Source organism: Fukomys damarensis, unplaced genomic scaffold, assembly GCF_012274545.1.
Source record: "Fukomys damarensis isolate Sample0158 unplaced genomic scaffold, DMR_v1.0_HiC HiC_scaffold_7, whole genome shotgun sequence".
In the NCBI taxonomy this organism is placed as follows: Eukaryota; Metazoa; Chordata; class Mammalia; order Rodentia; family Bathyergidae; genus Fukomys; species Fukomys damarensis.
The window spans coordinates 4,713,999-4,727,063 of NW_022900919.1; the positions used below are offsets into that span (position 1 = coordinate 4,713,999).

At 39.7% G+C, this 13,065-nt stretch overlaps 1 long non-coding RNA gene across 1 annotated transcript in view; it reads right to left on the bottom strand.

Annotated features, from left to right (window-relative positions):
- Positions 1-2,715: 2,715 nt before the first annotated feature.
- The window catches only part of LOC117285201, a 15,562-nt gene continuing 5,212 nt past the window's right edge, over positions 2,716-13,065 (bottom strand). The window contains exons 3-5 of the long non-coding RNA XR_004516168.1: positions 5,487-5,821; positions 3,485-3,664; positions 2,716-2,961 (exon numbers count right to left, since the gene is read on the bottom strand). This is a non-coding gene — a long non-coding RNA (uncharacterized LOC117285201). The remainder of the gene's footprint in view (positions 2,962-3,484; positions 3,665-5,486; positions 5,822-13,065) is intronic.

Genomic DNA, 13,065 nt, shown 5'->3' on the forward strand with positions numbered 1-13,065 from the left:
TCTGTCTCCATGCAATCAGTGTGCAAAGTGAAGCAGCAAGTGCTGATGTAGAAGATGCAATAAATTATCTAGAAGAGCTCCTTCCACGTCAGGCACTGATTTCTCCTCTGTAGCTATGAAAGTCCTAGATACCATCTCATCCCATCAGAAGGCTGCGTCGTCTACACTGAAATTCTGTTAGTGTTACTACCTTCAACATTTAGCTTTGGAGGAGTCAGTGCCTTGTTTCAGTTTTGGTAGACCAGCTGACTCTCTTGTTGTAGGCTAATGTAGCTGCTCACATTAAGTTGCGATGCTCATGTGCCCTTCAGAAAATTTATGACTCTCACCAAGCATTTTTGGATTCAAGTGACTTCATTATATGTGCTAGTGCATTTTAAAGACTATAATGTAGGTATCTTTAATATTCTCTTGGAAGTAAAAATATTCATGTGACCTGTTTATAGAAATACGCGCTTTATTACAGTGGTCACAATATCTCTGAGGTATTCGTGTATTTTTCTTTTAAGATACAGCCCTTGGCCTGCTCCTGAGGCTTGGTAGAAACTAAGGGCTTGATCACGACCACATGATTATTATGTGACCTGAAGTGTCTGTTATGCACTGGATGTTATGTGACTCACCTGACCATAAAATTGGGCAAAAACGCTCACTAGAGGGAAAACTTATCAGAAGATGATTTTAGTAATTGAAAGTATGGAATGACTCTGGAGTGGTGTTCTACACAGACAGCTCATATTTTTCCCCAGCCACCCTTATCATTGCCCTGACCTTACACATAGAGAGTCCACGATAGCAGGGGTCGGGGTTATGCACGAGCTTACCAACATGAAAATCCCTCATCGCCAATGTCACTATGGCATAGCTTGCTGCCCACTGTGCCAGCAGCAGAGACCAGCACTGAACCTGAAATACAGAACCATTTGCAGGGATGTTCAGTTGACTACAGTTTGGCTATACTGGTTGCCTCTGCCAAGGAAGAGGAAAAATTTTGTCCTTACTGGAATAGACTTTTACTTTGGATACGGACTTTCCTCCCCTTCATACAGCAATTCTGCTAATCCTGTCATCTCTGGTCATGTAAAATATCTTATCCAGTTGGTAGTATTGCAAACAGCACTGTTTCCGACCAAAGAAGTATGGGAAGAGGCCACGCTCATGGATTTCACTGATATTACTCACTGATTCCCCACCATTCTTGAAGCGGCTGGCTTCATGTAATGATGAAAGAGACCTCTGAAGATACATTTTGAGCACAGGCAGGACTGAGGCAAGGTTTTCTAAGCACTCTCAGTCTATTTTTCCAAAGGCTTAGGAATCAGTGGGTGGTAATGGGAGTGACACCAGTGACCCACTAGCAAAAGCATTGCTTCCTTTCTCCATGACTCCATGCTCTGTTGCTAACCATCAGCTGTTCTGAGTTCTGAGCTCAGTTGTTCCCTGGCCAAGATGGTGATGGGCCTTGGGAAAGTGGGAAGGGTAGGGGAAAGGTAATAAGGGAAAAGAAAGAAAGTGAGAAAATGAAACAATGGAAATAAAGTGTTTGTAAATGGGGAGGGTAGGAGGGGGTGAAGGGAGGGCAGGGACAAGGAGAAAAAATGAGAACCAAGACCTGTCATGTAAAAGTACAAGATCCCAATAACGAATGTAACTGTACTATATACCTAAAACGTACCAATAAACTCAATGAGAAAAAAAAAAGGTGGTGATGGGCCAATCACCATCTCCTGGGGAACGTCTGAACCTGAGTAACTCATGAGACACTGCAGTCCGCTGTACCCCTTGCTCTGTTCCAGTGGTGTGCTTCTCTGTGGAGGCCTCTGGGGTCACCAGTAGTCACCATACACTTGCCTCCCATCCCATGTCTCAAGCCAGAGATCAGGGAGCAAGTGTTGCTTGCCACCTGCTTCTTCTGCATTGAGGTCTCTCTCTGCTCCCCCAGTGGGCTTCGTTTCCCATTTTCATTTCTTCATTTCAGACCCCTGCTGCGTGCTCTGGACCCCCTTTCCTCCTTCTTTTCTTCCTCACATTGCTGTATTCCCGTGTCTTAGCACCAAATCTCAGAAAGGCTATTTCTCCGCTGTTCACCACTCTGGTATCTTCCCGGAAGTCCTGTGTAGCCTCTTAAAATTTCATTTTAAATGATTTTTTTTCTGTTCTTATTTTAATAATTGCTTAATGTACAGGGTAACACTCAAAACTTCTTTTTTCCAGCTTTGAAATAAAAACTTCACGTATACAAGTAAAACAAAAACTGATGCTTTGGCTGGACTTTGCTGAATATGCAGAGGGAAAGATAATGAATTTAGGGTGGATTTATCTAATGCACAGTGTGTCCAAAGAATACTAAGTAGAAGTAATGGATTCTAAATACAATTTACATAAAATAGTGCAGTACTTTGTACAATAATTAATTTTTATTTTAAAATGAGGCTCCACTCATTAGGGTTGGGCGCACTGGGTTGGTATAATAGGCAATGGGATGTTCTTGAAGGCCTGAGAGTACCATACTCTAAGCCACAGGGACAGACTGAATTTATCCAAAGGAATGAAGGGCTAGTTGCTTGTCTATTTATCCATCTGTCTATGTATCTATCTATCTCTCTTCTATTTACATTATCTATCATCAATACATTATGTATTTATCATTTGTATATTTTTATACAAAGACAGATACAGAATAATACTGATCTAAACAAAGATAACAATGAGATGATCAAGTATTTGGAGGTCAAGTGGTTGAGGAGAAAGTAACAGCAAGAAGTACCTTAAGAGATATTCAAGAGATTGTGTCCTGGGACCATTTTTATTAAGTAAGGAATCGTTTTTTGTTGAATCTGGTATACTTGATTCCTTGTACAGAAGAATTCTTATAAAGTCAGGAAAGATTTCATCAACATTTTGTGTTTTTCATTCAACTCTTCACTCACTCCTTTAGATGAGACCGTGATGTTGATAAGCCTAAAGATATTAAAGAGGCTGCATGACAATTGAAGAATAATGACAGAAACAAAATTCCAGTATCAGACACTGCATCTAACAAGATGAGTAGTAAGTACTCATTAAACATGTTTGTATGCTTAATTCAGTATAACAAATAAACATTTATCTAACATGTTTAAAGCTTTGTTACTGAGCACTAGTATTTTAGTTGATATTCATATTAAATATAATATACTTGCAAATCATTCTGCAAGTTATTTTATCCCATCCCTCATTCAAAAGACTTATAATATGAACAAATTTGAAAAAATAATAATATTAGAATTGCCACAAAATTCCAAGACTGGGAAAATTTAAGAGTAGGAATTCAAAAATAAGAAATGTGTTACTCTTTCACTGTTGAGATACAATATCTGACACCACAACTTAAAGGAGGAAAGGTTTATTTTAGCTTATAGATTATAGAGGATTCAGTCTATAGTTGGCTGGATTCAAGGTAGGAAGCTATGGTGGGAGGTTCTGGTGCAGGACAGGTACTTACATCCTGGAAGCCAGGAAGCAGAGCATGATGAGAGGAGCCAGGGAAGGTGACATGTCCCCTCAGTGACCTGCTTCTTCAGACAGAACTTGCCTCTGAACAGCAGGTCAGCCATATCGCTGCCATGACTCCATCACCTTCCAAAAGCCCGGCTTGTGATCACGTGAGGTTCTTGGGGGACATCTAGACATAAATCATAGCAAGAAAGGTCACACAGAAAAAGAAGATAGAAAATGCTCATATTTCTGTAGTTGAATCTCAACTTTAGCTCTGAACTTTGTATAGGAAGTAAAAATGAATATTATTAGCGTCATCAGGAAAGTATAAACTCTTTGAGGCTATGTCACAAAAAGGAATTGCTTAGGCAGGCTTCTAAAAATGGGTGTTATACAGTGCTCTTTGACATTTAAAATGGCAGCAGTATTGATATACTAAAATATCATAAATCCCCTTTTAAAATGTACAGGTTAGTGGTTTTACTACATTCAAAATTGTGCAGTCACCACTGTTAACTTCAAAATATTTTTGCATCCCCAAAAGAAGCACCATGCCCTTTGGCAGTCACTCTATAATCAGTCAAGTTTCTCTAGAGAAGTGGAACCAATAGGATAGATATCTAGAAACAGATGCAAGAGGAAATTTATTGTAGAAGTCAGCTCATAAACTATGGAGGCCAGAAAGTCCCACACACAACCATCTACAGCTTGAGAACATAGAAATCTGATAGTGGAACTCAGTCTGAATTTGAAGGCCTGAGAATCTGGGTGGTTATGGTAGTCATAGGGCAATGGCTTAAACTCCAGTGTGATTCTGAAGGCCTGAGGACTATCAGTACCTGAGCTCAGAAGAAGCTCAAGCAGAGAGCTGGCCTATTCATTTTCACTATGTTTTTTTGTTTTATGTAGGCTGATTCGATGCTACCTGTCCACATTGCGAAAGGTCATCGCTTTACTCAGTTGGCCATTTCAAATGCTACTCTCCTCTGGGAATAACTCTCACAGAAACATCAGAAGTAACATTTTATGACTTATTTTGACATCCCTTCACCAGGGCAAGTTACTGTCACTCTCCTCATTGTCATCTCTACCCGATCCTGGGCACCAGTATTTTATTTTTTCTGTCTCTATGGATATGCTTATCCTGGACATTTATATAAGTAGAATCACACATTCATGACTTTTTTCCCCCAGTAACAGGGATTGAACTCTGGACCTTGCACTTGCGAGGCAGGCAGAATCCAATATACATTAAATAACTTGTACAGTTAACAAGAGAAAACATATAACTCAAGAAATAGACAGATTAAATGAATAGGCGTTACTCCAGAAAAGATGGACAAATGGGCAATGCAGCATCATTAATCGTTAGAGTAATGAAAATCAAGGAGGGGGTGAAGGGAGGGCAGAGGTAAGGGGAAAAAATGAGAATCAAGACTTGCCATGTAAAGGTACATGATCCCAACAATGAATGTAACTGTACTGTATCCCTAAATGTACCAATAAACTCAATTAAAAAAAAAAAAAGCAAATGAGCTATCAGTTCATTACCCACTAGGGTGATTATTACTAAACTAGCTCCCTAGCTAGGTGAATACACAAATAACAATGCTAGTGAAGGTGTGGAAACATTGAAACATTTCTGCATTGCTTGGGAGGATATAAAAGATACTATGGAAAATGGTATGGCAAATTTCCAAAATATAGAGAATTATCACATGACCCAGTAATTCAATTCCTGACATATACCTAAAAGCAGGTTCTGAAACAGAAACCGGGACACTATTTTCATAGCAGCATTACTCACAAGAGTGAAGTGGTGGGAAGAATTCCATCAACAGATGAATGATAAATGTGATAAGTACATCTGTGTCTATATTTGCAGTTATATCTGCATCTGTGCAGTAGGATGTTAAGCCTTAAAAACAGGGCTCTGATACATTTCAAAACATACATGAACTCTGAAAAGGTTGTGTTAGGTGAAATAAGCCAGTCACAGAAAGGCAAACCTTGGGCGACTCTGCTTCTGTGAGGATCCCTGGGAATCCAGCGCGTCAGGGTTCTGGCGTACGCAGTGTCTTCAGAAGTTTTCACCAAGAAGGGAGGTCTCCACAGTAGGGTACCACCTCTTTTCTTGCCTAACCTTGGAAGTGTTTTGGCACCAGGAAAGATGTTTCATGTCATGATCACGAGATTGTGATGAGAGTCAGCACGGCCTCCGGCCCAGGTCCAGCTGCTCTGGAGGCCCCCTCCACAGCCGGAAGCCTGTCATCCCTCAGTGGGCAGCAGCTAGGAGTCTGTGGTTATCACTATGGATAGTCTAACACCTGCAGGCAAGCTGTACCTGTAAGAAGATAAGTCTGATAGGACAGTATGCTCTGAACGGTTCTGGTGTTCTTTCTGCTGACAGGTAGAATACGGATACATATTTGTTTTCACCTTTAACATTTTCAATAAACTTTATTTTTAGAAAACTCTTATATAAAAATTGTAAAGTTACAACAGGCAGTTCCCTATATAACTCCTATGAGGTTTCTTATTAACATTTCCCCCTTAAATAGATGGCCCATTTGTTATAGCTGACAATCCAATGTGGACATATTCTTATTAAAGATTGTTGCTACCTCGTTTAGGTTCCCTTGACTTCATCTGAAGTCTTTTCTCTATCCCAGAATCCCACCAGGAGGGCATCTTCGGTTGCAATGTTATATGTACTTGCGATTCTACATTATAATGAAGTTGCCATGTTCCATTAGGCTCTTTATAGCTGTTTCTGATTTATCTTATTTTTGTTGACCTTGATGATGCCGAAAAGTACTGGTTGGGAAATCTGCAGAATATGTATTTGTCAAAAAAAAAAAAGATTTCCATTTGTCTGCTGTTTTTCTGATTATTCAACTGTGTATATGTGTTCTGGGAAGGAAGACGGTGCTAAACTGCCATATCCAAGCACACATATCCAGCACACATACTACGCACACTGATGTTGAACTTGACTGCCTGATAAAGCACTTTGTCTGGTCTTTTCACAGAAGGTTACTCTTTCCCATCTTCCATGCTGTACTTTTTTGAGAGGAAGTCACTATTTGCAGCATACATTTAAAGTGTGGGGAATGGATCTTTAGAGTGTTTTTTACACAATAAATTCACCTCAATTTATGCATCTGTCCCTCATCTACTTATATCAGTGTGAGCTCATGGGCTTTTTTTTATATTGTGTGTTATAATCCAACACTACGCTTTCTATTTTGTTCCCACTTTGACCCATGGGAGCTCCTTCGGTTGCCTCCTGGGTCACTGTGATACGTTGCTATCATTGTGGCCTTTAGTTTTCTTTTTGCACTGTATCACTTTCTGCCAATGCAAGATGTTTCAGGTTCATCTTACATATTTCCTGTTCCAATCTTGTAATCAGTCATCTTTCCACAGATGTTAGTTCCTTTTATTGGAGAATGATGTTGTCAGTTTGTGGAGTTCTAAAAAATCTTCATTTCTGAGAACAGCTTAGTTCCACAGCAAAATTCAGCAGAAAGTACAGAACATGTCCATGCACCCCTTTTCACTTCCTCTTCTCCTATTAACCTTTTGTGCCAGGTAGGTACATTTGTTACAAACATACATTGACATATTCTTATCACACAAAATTCCTAGTTGAACTTATTGTGTAGATTTTTTGTCTTGAATAGGCCTTGAATTTTACACAATGCTTTTTCCATATCTATTGAAATGATCCTAATATATTTCTTATTTAGTCTATTAGAGTGATAAATTACAATGACGTGTTTTAAATAGTAAGCTAGTAGTATATTCAGAAATAGTTTGCATTTTTTCAAGATGCATTATCCTCTTTTTACATTTCAGGATTTGATTTACTAATATTTTGTAGAAAATATTTGTGATTAGGTTCATCAAAGCTATGGGTGCATAATTTTCTTTTGCTGTAATGTCTTTATTTGGTTTGGGGATCAGAATAATGTTGGACTCACAAAATAGTTTAGGAATTTTTCCTCTGCTACTGTTTTCTAGAATATATTATAGATAATAGAGAATTATTATTTTATTGATAGAATTTACCAGTGAGATCACCTGAGCTTGAGCCCTTGCTTTTGGGGAAGGTTTTTTATGATTAGTGCAATTTAAAACATATGTACAAGACTATTCTGTTTCTCCTTGGATGATTTTATTAGTTTGTATTTTCAATGAAATGGTACATTGTATTTCAGGTATTAAATTTATTGGCACAAAGTTGCATGTAGATATTGAGAAACTTTAGAATATACATAGTACCAGTAATGCATAATGATAAACCCACTTTCTCTGCTGATCTTAACAATCTGTTTTCTCTCTCTCTCTCTCTCTCTCTCTCTCTAATCTATCTTGTTTTTATACTGAACAAGGTTTTCAATTTTATTGATGCTTGGGAAGAACAAGCTTCTAGTTTTGTTAAATTTGTCCATTATTTTTATGTTTAAATTTTTATCAGTGTCTGTTCTAATTTGCATTAGTTTTGTTTCCTGTGTTCACTTTAGATTTCAGTTTCTATTCTTTCCCAAGCTTCCTAAGGCACAGAGTAGTTTATTTATTTTATTAGTTCCTACTTTCTAATATACATCTATAGCCCCTTCATGCTATAAATTGCCTTCTAGGAATTTCTTTAGCTTTATCCCATCAAATTTCATAAGCTTAATTTTCATTTTAATTGAGTCCAAATTATTTCTTCAGTTTTCCTCTCTAGCCCATGGTTATTTGGAAGTTTCTATCTCTATGCTGACATCCTCATTTTGTTCTTGTGCATAATCTCATCTTTCCCCATTAGAGCCTTTGACATATTTGTCATTGTTATTTTACATCACCTCTCTGGTCTTCTAACTGATGTGTCATAGGAGTATGTGCTGATTAGCATTCTGGGACTGTGATAAGACACTTGAGAGTATTTTATGAGCCCGGTGGCCTAATTTTCTTCCACTCAACCATGCTTTCCAAAGGCTGCACTGCTTCCCAATAGCACCACAAAGACTGAAGCACTTAGGCTTTTGGAGAACATTTCAAACCAAAAGTACAGCAACCTACTGCTGTCCCCAAGGGTTTATATCCATCTTACAATGCAAAATTCACTTAGCCCATTTCCTAATGTCTCCAAAGACTTAACTTCCAGCACTGCTCAAAAGTCCAAGTCCAAAGCCCCCCATTAGACTGAAGGCAAGCTCAGCTATGAGCCCTTATAAAGATGAAAAAGAAAGTTATACCCTTCCAAGGTATAATGCCATGGGGTAAGCATTCTTATGCCAAATGGGATGAATAGGAAAACAATAACAATGAATCAGACCAAGGCAAGACCGAAGCCCATCAGGATAGCACTGAAGCCTGTGGCCACTAGTCCAGCATCTTAGGCATGCAGTAGCATGATATGACCTCCAAATGGCTTGGGCAGCTCCACTCCTGCGACCTTGCTAGCTACATCTTTCATGGGCTCTTGCTTGGGCTGGATATGCTAATAGTCTAAGGTTTACTTTGGTAGGCCTTCCATGTTCCTGGCATCTCTAATTTCCTGGTGTGTCCACTGAAGCTCTGGTATAATCTTGATAGCTTAATTACACTGTCAAGAATTGCTTGCAGGCTTTGATTCTACCACACACTACCTGGCATGTCAGGTTTTCCTTTGTAATATTGGTAGAAGCCTCCATGACTTTTGTGTTCTGCATACCTGCCCAATTAGCATCACATGGAAGATCCTTAGGTCTGCCACTGGTGCAAGCAGTACTGGGGGCCACTTGGACCACAGCTGCAGTGGCTTTTATGTGCTTTGATGACTGAACCTGGGTAAAGAATTCCCTAGGTGCCCCTGTGTGAGAGTCAGCAGCCTAGGGGGCTCTCTTCTTAAACCCAAGTCTTTTAAGTAAGTTTATACTTTTATAATTTTGAGTTAGCGTAGTCTGCAATGGGTGAGGCCGTGTCTTGCTAATTCTTGAGACATTGTCAAGGCATTTTTCCTATTGTCTTATTGCAAAGCACTTGGCTTATTTTTGATGGCACTATTAATCTCTTTAGCAACTTCCACCTTCTGAGTATCATGTTTAAATATGCTCCCTTTGTGGGTAAACTCCAAGTTTTTGAAAAATTTTTGCTACATTTTTGCTCCTGATTCTCACCATAATTTAAACTAAAAGAAGCCAGTCATGCCCCTGACAATGCCTGGGCACTATTTTGTCTGAGAATTTCATTTTTAAGACAAACACATCAGTCACCTTTAAATGAAACCCCCGCAGAGCCTTAGGGCATGGACATACTGCATTCAAATTCCCTGTCACATTGTGAAAAGCATGCCCGGTAATCTAATCCCCAACAGAGCCCTTATTTCAATCTGAAATCTTATCAGCCTGACCTTTACTATCTGCATTTTAATCATCATTCCTGTCTCTGCTCTCTTATCAGGACCTCCTTTTCGTCTGCATCTCCAAATATTTCCAAATGTCTGCTACATGCTAATTCAAAAGGTTCTGATCCACATCATCAGCTATAGTCACACCGGTGACTCCTCATCATTACACCAACTTTCCATATTAGTCAGCTTTATTATTTCTGGGACAAAATACTTGACACCTGCAATTTAAGAATTTTATTTCGTCTCAAGTTTCAGAGGTTTCAGTCCATGGTAGGCTAGCTCCAAGGCAAAAACATCATGGTGGAAGGACATTTCAGGTCAAAAGGTTACCTTGGCTCAAGGTTTCAAAGGATCAGTCCATGATTGTTTGGCCTGTTGTTTCAGGTCCTGTGGTGAGGAAGTACAACACACTGAAGCACATGGTCAAGCAAAGCTTCCCACTTCATGGTGGACAATAAGTTAGAAAGTTAACCAGGCAGGAGTCATCATATATCCTTCCAGAGCACACCTTCAAAGACCTAACATCTTTCCACTAGGCCTCAACTGACACCAATGACACCATGAGCTGGGTACCACACTATTAATACTCGGTTCTTTGCAGAACATTTTAGACCTGAATTCTAGCAGACTGATTCTGATCATTGTTTTTTCTTAAGATTGCACCTTTTTTTTTTTTTGCCTTTCTTGTGTCTTACAATATTTTTCTGAAAGTCAAATGTAATTTGCTAGGTTGTAGGAAGTGAACTAAGTAGGCCTTTAGTGTCAGAATTTATATCAACCTGATCCTGGGTGGAGCTGTATTCAGTGTTGAGTGTAACTGTAATATGTAAGGCTGCAAGTTCCCCTAATATCTTTGTTTCTTCCTATCTTTTCTTGGCATAATGATTTTCCTAAACACTGCTTCTTGTAAAAATACTGAGTCTTTCAACTCTTTCACCTATTATCAATAATTGTTTTTTGAGACAGGCTCTCACTATGTAGTTCAGGCTGACCTTGAACTCACTGTGTAACCCAGGCTGGCTTCAAACTTGTGGCAATCCTCCTACCTCAGCCTCAGAAGTGGTGCCTCAGCCTCCCAAGTGCCTCCTGATGGTACAGGTGTGCAGCACCACACCAGACTTTGAAATCTATTTTTAAACTCAAGTCTTATGATGAAAGAATTCTGGGGATAAGGAATATTCTCTAATCTTCTGATTAAAGATCCCCTGCTCTTTATGATTTTTCTCTCTTTTCTTTTCCCTGAGGTCAGGAAAAGTTTCATATTTGAGCAATGGTTAACTCAAGTCTTATGATGAAAGAATTCTGGGGATAAGGAATATTCTCTAATCTTCTGATTAAAGGTCCCCTGCTCTTTATGATTTTTCTCTTTTCTTTTCCCTGAGGTCAGGAAAAGTTTCATATTTGAGCAATGGCACATCCTTTCCCTGCAGAGTAGGCCTTATGGAAAAGACTCAGGTTGTGTTCCATAATTGTAATTCTTCTACTTCCTGTGTGTATCAGTCACTTCTCTGTTGCTGGGACAAAATACCTGACATCCACAGCTTAAAGGATGAGAAGTTTATTTGGCTCATGGTTTGAGAGAGTTATGAACGAGGCTGGCTAGCTCTAAGGCAGAAATAGCATGACAAAAGGGCATGGCAGAAGAAAGATGCTCAACACATAGCAGCCAGGAAGCACAGAGAGAGAACAATGGAGCCAGGGGCAATAGTAGATCCTTCTCGGTCACACCCTCAGTAATCCACCTCCTCAACCCCACCTCCTACAGCTAGGAATCTTCAACAGATGACCTCACTGGAGTATAATATGCCCATGATCCACTTGATTTCCAGAAGACTTCCAGGAGAACTTTTAGATCTAAACCCTAACATCACATCAAGGCCATGAGGGAATCTTTTGGGGATTCTTATGATGGAAATGTGGTGGGGTTCCTGGAGGGAAATTCCAAAGAAAATCAGCCTCCAGCGATTTGTTGTTGGCTCTAGAAGCTTCTAATTTATGAAGCATCTCAGTTTGTGTCTCTAGTCCTACCTATCTCTCCAAATCTGGGCGTGAAGATTTGTCCTATGCAAATGTAATTATGATGCTAACTACACAATTAGGTCAAACCTCTCAGGTCCAAGTAAGTCGCTCACCAGATGACCTTTAGTCCGGACACCAGCTGCAAGCTCAGGGTTCTCACACCACTAGCAGCTCTGACCAATTGCTTACACACTTTAAGGCTCTCACTGTCCCCTCAGTGATAGTCTTCTAGAGTGATTCACATATCCCAGGAAGTTCCTTTATTTATGACCCTTTCTTATAAATAGCATATAAATCAGGATCGGCTATAGAAAAACACCATAGGATGAGTTTCCAGATGAAACTTCCAGCTCCTGCAATGCCTATAAGGGATAAGGGAGAAAAATTTACTCACTCAATTGTTCTAGAGGATGAAAAGTCCAAGATCAAGAGTCTGCACATCAGGTTATGACCTTCTCGCTTCATCATGATACAAAAGAAGGCATCACATGGATAAGACACAGAGGGAGAAAGAGGCCTAACTTTCCCTCTATAAGTCCCCAAGATAATAAACAAACCCCTGAGGTAATGATTAATCCATTCACAAGGGCAGCACCCTCATTACCTAATCAACTCTTAAAGGTCCTATTTCTTAACATTGGTGCATTGGAAATTAAGTTCCCAACACATGGACCCTGGGGACTTACAAAAACCACAGCACCACCTCAGAAGGATGTGCCCACCAGCCACTGGCTCCTGCAGGAAAGCCTTATTGGAGCTCAGGCACCTTTTAACACGGAAACTGAGTTACTTATCCTAGGATATGGATACCATTCTGTAATGTGTCCTATACTCATTCCCCTAAGCACATAATCTTTTTCTCATCCAGACTTTGCAACTAGAGTCGCTTCACTCACAAAACTGCAACAACTCATGCTTTGCTCCTGTTGGGTCATCACCTCCACCCCGCTTCCTGGCCCTGACACTTTAAATCATGAGCATGGAACAGGTAGATCTGTATAGACGCTCTCTTAAGTTATGAGCTGGAGGAGTCCCCATCTTTCTCTCTTTTTTTTTCTTTTTATTGAGGTTATTGGTACAATCCAGGTATACAATACAATTACATTCATCGTTGGGATTCTGTACCTTTACATAATAGGTCTTGATTCTCATTTTCCCCCTTGTCCCTGCCCTCCCTTCACCCCCTC